The following is a 9,247-nucleotide window of genomic DNA, read 5'->3' as shown; positions in this document are numbered from 1 at the left end:
TGGCTTTCTGTTTTGTGTAATGAACTATTTTGAAATGTGCTGATGTCGAAGCATAGTATTTCTTTCATTGCCTCCTGAATCAGTTCATCAGCTAGTCAAATTTCTGTGCATATAGGTTCATTGAGAAAAGCCAACACCTTCCCAAAGACTCTAGCCTGCTGAGAGATGTTTGAGAGATGAGGGAAAACTTACCAACTGGGATCAGCAAATTACTGTGTATTTTAAAATTTACAAGACTAACCCTTAGGCCTCCTTCATTGGCCCAAGGCACTGCCGGTTTCTGCTGCCACGCGCTTGTATTTGAACCAGATTCCTACCAGCAAATAACAGGTAGGTCACGACATGCTGTGTTTTGAAAGGGTATTTTTCTTCCTAATTACTCTATTACATAAGTTCTTCATTAATAAAATAAAAACCCTTCCATCACCCCTATGGAAGACCTTCAGTAACCTTTTTGCAGTGGTTATTTGTAAAATAATGTCTAAAATTAAGAATTTATAGTTTTAATATCTGAATTAAGAATTGATGCTATTGAAAATGTTTCCTCACCTAGGATTGTGTGTGTTGTGACTGGTTATTGTCATGGCTGAAGGTCCACTGAGGAGTCTGGGAGTTTCTATAAACTCCCCACCAGTGGATCTTCAGTTGAAGCTGCTCCCTTCCATCAGCACCCAAAGTTCACCTTCAGCTGCTCCAGATCAGGCCATGCTGGGGACCACACGTACCCCCGAGGGATGCTGGGGAGCCTCAGAGGTGAGGAAGAAGTTTTGGGGATCTGAGTGGGGGAGAGAGACTAAAGTCTCTGCTTTTTGGTGTCCAGAGAGCAGGAGGAGGCTCATAGTTGCTGCCACATTGGCATGTCTGAGTCTGGTGGGGAGAGTGGTCTAGGCATGGCTCCGCTGGTGTAACAGCTTACTTCTGGAGTTTAGGTAGTTTGGTGTTTGGATCAGTTTTCTTTGTGTCTTGGACAAGGCAGTGGAAGCTCATGTATCAGTCCTCGCTGTGTGCGGCCGCCCTGGAACTGCCTGTGTCGAGAGGGAGCTTGTTCAGTGTGATTGGGGAACCATCGTGGCAGGTGAACTGCTTTCTGATTTGTGCAAAAACTACAATCTCAACATCTTTCCTGCCACCACACAAAATAGGTGATGTTTTCCTCTGTGACTAACTCCTGTGGGCGTACACAGATTCTTATTTTCAAAAAAGGTTGGTGGGGAAGGCTAAAGCAAACACTGCGGAAGATTTCGGGGAGGGAGGGGGTATGAGACTGATAAAGGTATCTGTAGCAGCATTTGAATTTCCAAGTTTGCTTTCTGGGTGTATAGGGGGACAGGTGCAAAGCCCATCTAACTTTCGCGGGCCGCTGGAACGTGAGCGGAAGTGACATGTATGATTCCCAGATGAAAGTTTTAAGAGCCAATCTGTGGTTTTCCTCATTCTCCCTTTTTCTATGGCAATGGATAATTTCTGAGAAGGTGGCTATTCACCAACATGGGTCACAGTGTGAGGAGGGGGTGGGAGCAGAGCCCTCACCCAACCTCCGAGGGGGACACAGTGCGAGCTCTGGGGGGAAAGCCACTGAAATTTTGGTTATTTGTGTTACACTGTAGCATCCTGTCCTGTGTTGAAATCATCGTTTAACTGTTATTTTACCCGCCCCCCCCCCAACTCTAAGTTAGACTAAGGAATGGACATTTTAAGTTGCGTGCATGATGGTCTGTTTGTCACTAATTTGCCTGACTGCTGGTTATTAAACCTCTGCGATTAACTCCTGTGGACGTACACAGATTCTTATTTTCAAAAAAGGTTGGTGGGAAAGGCTAAAGCAAACACTGCGGAAGATTTCAGGGAGGGAGGGGGTATGATACTGATAAAGGTATCTGTAGCAGCATTTGAATTTCCACGTTTGCTTTCTGGCTGTGAGGTAAAGATGCTTTCTTGTGGTCTTGAAATAAGTTCCAACTGCAAATGAGCATATGAAAGTGTGGACTCTGCATTAAGAAGTAAGGGGATACATCAAGGATACTGTTTAAAGGACCACAAACAAAGCATCTTTACCTCACTAGTGTTTAGTAACCAGCAGTCCGGCAAATTAGTGGCCAATAGACCATCATGCATGCAACTTAAAATGTCCATTCCTTAGTCTAACTTAGACTTTGTGGGGTGGGGGGTGGGGGGTGTGCGGTAATTAAGTTTTTTTTTTTTAAGGTAGGTACTAGGGATTGAACCCAGGACTTCATGCATACTAAGCATGTACCATTGAGCTGTACCTTCTCCCCGGGCTAGTCCTTTCAAAGGAGAGTCTTCACTGGCTGGCTGGTTGCAGAAGAGGCCTCAGATGCATACCACAGCCCTGCCTGACACCCAGATTTCAGCCCAGTGAGACTCCGAGCAGATACTCCCCTTGAGCTGGACCTGCACTTCTGTCCTACAGAAACATGCATTGTTTGAAAGCCACTAAGTTTGTAGTAATTTGTTATGCAGTAATAGAAAACTCATATGTCCAGGAATAACACTTGGGTTTTTATCTTTTTAGTTACAGCATTTATAGTTTCCTTCCTGTGTACACAGATACTTTTGTGTGTGTCATGGAATTGTACTTTTTCTTTAATCTTACTGTGTTGGTGAGCATTTTTCACCCTGTTAATTTTACCACACCTTTAAAAGCTGTGCAGAATTTATTTAACAGTCTCCTAATGTTGAAGATTATTCTCAGGTCATTGTTATTAGCAGTACCGTCACACAATCCAAGAATTCCTGAGCCTAAGTACCTAGAAGTAGTCTTCTGGTATTTAAAAAAATCTTTGCATGTAGTTCCCCTACTGTATAGTACAGGGAACTATGTTCAATATCCTGTAATAACCTATAATGGAAAAGAATCTGAAAGAGAATACATACGTGTATAACTGAATCACTTTGCTGTATACCTGAAACTAACACAACCATGTAAATCAACTATACTTCAATAAAAAAAGAAAATTTAAGTTTATGCTCTTAGCTGTGATGCAAAAATACCATAAAGAAGCCACTTCAACCAAAACAACAACAAAAAAACCTTTGCTTGTTTCCAGCTACCAACTAATTCTCCCCTACTTTCTCATCGTGAGAGTTCCTGAACAAGGGATCTCTACGAATGGTTTTAAGATAATCACCATTTATTGAGTGCATGCCCGGCACATTCATTTCTCATTTCATCCTTAGAGCAATCTGCGGTGTCTCTGTTTTACAATGAAGGAAACTGAAACTTAGGTTAAGCCATTTGCCTGTGGTTTCACAGTTGATAAGCTGGGGAGCAGACTTCAAACTCAAGACCTTCCGATTATGTTCCTGAGTCTCCTGACACCGGGCTGTGGTGAAGGAAAGCGCAGCGTTTATTGCAGGGCGCCAAGCAAGGAGTCCAGGAGCTGGTGCTCGGAAGGCCCTAACTCGCTCTCTGGGCTCAGACCTAGTCTGCGCCGACAGGGCTGAGCGTCCCAAGAAGGTCAGAATTGCCGGTCAGTACGGGCCTTTATGGTGCCTCCCTGAGGAAAGTGGTGAAGAAAATTGAAACCAGCCAGCAGCCAAGTACACTTGCTCCTTCTGGGGCAAAACCAAGATGAAGAGATGAACCGTGGGCATCTGGCACCTTGGCTTCTGCATGAAAACGGTAGCTGGTGGTTCTGGGACCACTTCTGCAGCCTGCAGTGAAGTCTGCCATCAGAGGACAGGAGGTACTGAAGGACCCGTAGAAGTGCCACCATTTGAAAGGTTGCTAGCCTCTAATAAATGGGTTGATTTATGTCACAACAACAAAAGGCCTGAGCTCCCCAAGGCTTTCAGGGAAATATTTTTAAAGACAGGGTGAAGGAGGGGGCAGTGGGGTGCATGATCAGCTTGTGGACATTCTTCTGATTGGTCGGTGGTGAGGTCATCAGGAGTCAACAGCCACCTTCTGGCTGGAACCAGTCTGGGGTCTCCGCGCTTGTGGGCAGCGTTCAGTTAACTTCTTCCACCTGGTGGGGGTTTCACTTCTGCAAAATAGCTCAAAGGATGTGGCTTAGAATTGAATGTCCATGACTTTGTTTAATGGCTAAACTATTATTTTGCCTTGTTTGATTGTTTTCCTTTCTGCGTTTTCTCACTTAGATTAAAATTACTCTTTGGAACTTGTGGGAAGGCCTAGGAACCTAAGGTTTTTCTCCATACAAGAGGCAGGTGGAGGACGTGGTGGGAGTGTATTCCGGGAAGGCCCCATAGGGTCCTGCTCGGTTATGATGAGAAGCCAGACTCAAGTGGACTCTGCCACGCTCGGTGGACTTGCCTCATGATTTTGTTGAAAGTACACTGACAAATGTCACCAGGGACACTCCCGCCAAATTCAGGACTTGCAGGGACCTTTTCTCTGTGCCCTTGGCTTCTCGCGGCGATTGGTGGGGTTGTTCACCATTTTTCCCCATCCTTAATACTTTATGCCAGTGTTTCTCAAACCATTTATGGTAAAGGACTAGTTGTCTTTTTAAAAAAATTCCAATTCGCCATGGGCCAGAACTTTTGTGAAAGACGATAAAAATGAATTGTTAGAAAAAATGGGATGAAAAACATCCTTCGAAGTACAGTCTCAAAGCTGTTATGATTGGTTTCAATAGACATAAAATTGGATGTTATGGCAATGCCAAACTGATAGAAACGTTTCTAAAGGCTCTAGTTTCTGTACTTCCTTGGCCTCAGGGCCAGAGGTAGTGTGCGGACCACTCCTCAGCGGCCTTGGTTGACGCTGTCTTAGTTCCGATTTTTCCTGACTTGGCACCTTCTTTCTCCTGCCCCTAATTATGGGCATTCCTTAAGGCTGTCCTTTTTCCATCCTTATCCACCCCTACTTAAAATTTGAAGCTGCTTCCATGTATATGTCACAGGGCTTGGCATACAAAGCTCATTATGACACAGCCCTTGCCCTACAGGAAGTTACAGTTGGTGGAGGAGCTCCAGGCAGAAACCCAAATAGCTGCAATGGTGAAAGAAATGGTTTCCACCTTTCTCAGTCCCGGCCTTTTACCATGTACTAGTCCGGTATCTCTGACTATTTGCTGTGTATCTACTCTGGTGCATTTTTCCCCCTTTAACGAAGGCACTGGGGATTGAACCCAGGATCACATGCACGCCCAGCACACGCTCTACCACTGAGCTATGCCCTCGACCCTTAAGTGGTACATTAAAAATAAAAAAAAATTTTTTTTGTGTATGTGTCTACTCTGGGACACCCCATGCTGACCTCCCCTCAGTTTCTAAAATTGAGAACCATTCTTTCCTCAGATCTGACCCACCCCCTTGGCTTCCTGTATTTCAACAGCATCATGTGATTTCCCTTTCTCAGAATCCATGGGGGCTTTCCTGTCTGTAGGAGTAGCATCAACTCCACCAGCCTCTTTATTCTGGGCTCTTCACAATGACTCCCTTGTCCCCATGACATTCCCTTCTTTCTCATCCCTGAAGCCTCGGCTTGCTCCTGCCTCCTTGCTGTCTCCTACAGCCCCTCTGCCACCCTGTCCAGCCCTTGCCGTCACAGGGCTCATTGTGGTCCTGAATCCTCCAAGCTCTCCCCAATCACTCAGCCAGCCTTGGCACCTTTCCCTTCCCCTGAACGGCTGTGTTACTCTTCTCACCTGTTCTGGCCACTAATCTTGCAACGTTACCTCACTCTGAATGGGTAAACTTGGTCCCTGCTAAGCATGGGGATCTTTTAGGTCAGGAAAACGAACTCTTCTTGATACTTAACTCCTTTACCTCCTAGGGCAAAGTAGACAGTAATGCTTAAATTGAGCTCATGGTAAACATCCTATATTTGCAAAAACTTCAAGAAAGCAGGGGGCTGCTTTGGCATTTCCGCTTCTGCTTTAAATCTCTGTGGTCACTGGCCATTCAGGCGTTGGGTGCTGGAGCTTGGAGAGCTGATAGGAACGACAGATGGGTTATAGTCTGCGATACCCAGGTGTCAGTCTGTGGATTGGTTGATGAGAATCTCCTTGTGCTTTGAAGAGATTTCTCACAAGTACAAGCATGGATCCTGGTCCAGACCTACGGAAGCAGAGGTCCAGGGTGGGGACCTGGGAAGCTGTACATCACAGCCAGGATGCAGACACATTCTCTAGTCCAGCCTTATTCCATTTGAGAATACTGAAGCCCCTCAAGTGGAGATGACATGCCGGGTTCACACTGAGAACGGCCAGGGCAGGATTTAAGCCCCCTTGCGGGGCTCCCTGAGTAATCACTACATCCCTGAGCGTGTCAAAATGTTATGGAAAGGAAATGTAGAGAAAAAAGGCAGAACATGTACAAGATCGTGTTGGGAGAGTCATTCTGCAGGGGATCCCAAGTGATTTTAATAGTCTCACATTTTCCTGTAATTTAAATTTTTTTCTTCAGTGTGCAACACCAGACAACATCTATTAAAAATGCTACAGCAGGGGAGGGTATAGCTCAGTGGTGGAGTGTGTGCTTAGCATGCATAAGGTCCTGGGTTCAATCCGCAGTACCTCCATTAAAATAAATAAATAAACCTAATTACCTCCCCTCCCCCCCAAAAAGACAAAAATATTTTAAAATTTGCATTCTTTTTTATTGAAGTATAGTCAGTTTACAATGTTGTGTCAATTTCTGGTGTTCAAGCATAATGTTTCAGGCATACATATATATATTCATTTTCATAGTCTTGTTTATTATAGGTTACTACAAGATATTGAATATAGTTCTCTGTGCTATACAGTAGAAACTTGTTGAAAAACAAACAAAAATTTTAAATGCTACAGTGGCAAAATATCAGCTTTTCAGAAGTCAGTGTTCCTAACTTTTTTTTTTTTTCCAAATGACAAATTCCTTTCTCAGTTGTTTCTGAGTAATATATAATCTTAGTAATTCATTTAGGGACTTAAAAAATTGCTTCAGTGTTTTTGTATGGTATATAATGGATACAGTTAAAAAGAAATACTATGGCAGATAAATTGTTACAGATTGTATTATAAAATTTATTTAAAAGGCAATTTTTTTGCTCCTTTAGCCCTTTTGAGCCCATTTAAAACCACTTTTTAACAGCTTTAGTGAGATATAACTTTACATACCACACAATTTACACATTTAAAGTATATGGTTCAATGGGTTTGGTATAATTACTAATTTTTTTAAAATTGTGGTTATATATAGCATAAAAATTACCATCGCAACCACTTTTAAGTTTAGAATTCAGTGGCATTAATATTGATGTTTTTGAAAATGAAAAAAATTAAGCAGGCCTGTTACTGCCCTGGATGATATGAATCTCCGGAACCGCTTCTCAGTCACTTGAAGGTTTGCAAACTACCTGTTGGGAGCAGGGATGTGTGCTGCTTGCTGAGTTCTTCCCTGTGTTCTCAATCTCAGCCTTGGGCTGCGATGGTTCAACATCAGGCTGGTAGAAGCCAGCCTGGTTTGCCCTGGGCCACCCACGGCTCCCCGTGTAATCTTACATCTGAGGGAACTGCAGTTTCTACATCACCCCTGTTCAAAAGACAATGCATTCAGCCTGGACTGGGCGTATTTCAGGAAGCACAGCTCCTCCATAATTCCCCTGCAGTTAGATCGGACTGGCCCATATGCCCAACCTGCTACCCTTTCCCCACCCTACCCTTCCCCACTGCCGTCTCTCCCCTTCAGCTTCTTTTATAAAGACAGCTGCACAACTTTACCTTGAAAGATGTTGAAATCTATGCAGGAGAGTTTATCTTGCAATGATCGTATCTGCGTGAGTGTGTGTAGAGGATGATGGGGGGTTAATATGATGGAGCCCAAATCCTATACATTATCTGAGAGAGTGTAGCATAATTGTTAAGAGTGGGCTCTGGAACTGGATTGGGTTTAAATGCTAGCTCTGCCACTTCCTGGCTGCATGACCTTAATCTCTCCATGTCTCATATCCTGATTTTTTTTAGTAGAAATTACAGATAGCACCTATTTCAAAGGATAGCTGATAGGATGCGCTGAGTTAGTTTAAATACAATGCTTGGTACAGAGCCAGGCACATAGTAATCACTGTATGTATTCACCATTATTATTGCCATAGTAGTAGAAGTACTGTAGATCTTTTCAGTAATAGAGTGGGGAAGAGATTCAGGAATAATCTCTGAACAATGAAATAGTAACTGAAAGGATTTTCTAGACATGGAAATGTACTTGACACTGGCAGGCGAAACAGAGACAATCATAATCTTTTTATTCTTCCAAAATGTCCCTTTTGGAACTTAATCTCCTACAACTCACTTGTTCACAACTATGCAATTTGGGGGATGGGAGAAAAGTGCCAAAGTCAGTTACCACACAGCCTTCCTGGACCATAGCTGTAAAGCGGAGCCTGCCCTGAGCCGGCTGCTCAGGACCTGGTAGGAGCCTGCACTAAGCTTCAGAAAAGCCTGCCTCTTCCCGGAGCCGACCTTTGTGTGCCTGCATCCAGGGAAGCACTCCGGACGCCCTGGCGAGCGTGCTTGAGCGCTTCTGTCCCGGCACAGTCATTTCATTTCAGCAGAAGCCCACGCTGGGTAATTACAGGTTCTCACACATGTAACCTGTTGGTAGGAATCCTTTAGTTCCAGATAATCTCCAGAGTGCCTGATTCTAGAAGCTGATGAGTTATTCGAGTATTGATTGAGATCATGTGCAGATAAAGGAAAATTGCTGTGAACCATTAATCTTACATTACTCTCAGCCTCTTCACACACTCTACCCTGAGCCACTCAGTTTTCCGTCCCCTTCTTCCTGGCTGCCTGCTCACTGCCTCCTCTGAAATTTGCCCAGTGGCTTGGTACCGGTGCATTCTTCATCTGCCTTGTGAACTTCTGCTTCTGGTTACCCTTCCTTTAGAACAATGATATGCATGTGGAAAAGGTTAATCCGCTTTGATGCATTTATTCTTTCTGGCTTAGATTTCCCTCGTGTTTCCGAAAGGTAGGTTGTTCGTTTCAACAATAAATATGTATTGACATGAATTAAAATGTCATGAATTCTCTGTGGTCTCACTCCCACCCTCACCTAACCTCTGTATAGCAGTAATTCTCAAGGTTTAGTGTGGGGAGGGTCACCTGGCAAGCTTGGATGAAGTGTGGGTTTCTGAAAAGATTCTGATTCAGTCAGCCAGCCGTTGGTGTCGGGACTGTAACAAGCATCCGCTGGCCACTCTCATAGGTGCAGCTGGGGAACTCCACTTTGAGAAGCACTGCTCTATTGTACTGTCCAACGGATATACTGGTGT

The 9,247-nt window shown here is 44.1% G+C and overlaps 1 pseudogene; it reads left to right on the top strand.

Annotated features, from left to right (window-relative positions):
• Nucleotides 1-3,318: 3,318 nt before the first annotated feature.
• On the top strand, nt 3,319-3,725 carry LOC116665085 (annotated as a pseudogene).
• The last annotated feature ends 5,522 nt before the right edge of the window (nt 3,726-9,247 follow it).

This window comes from Camelus ferus, chromosome 7, assembly GCF_009834535.1.
Source record: "Camelus ferus isolate YT-003-E chromosome 7, BCGSAC_Cfer_1.0, whole genome shotgun sequence".
NCBI lineage: Eukaryota > Metazoa > Chordata > Mammalia > Artiodactyla > Camelidae > Camelus > Camelus ferus.
This window is presented reverse-complemented; position numbering and strand designations above follow the sequence as displayed.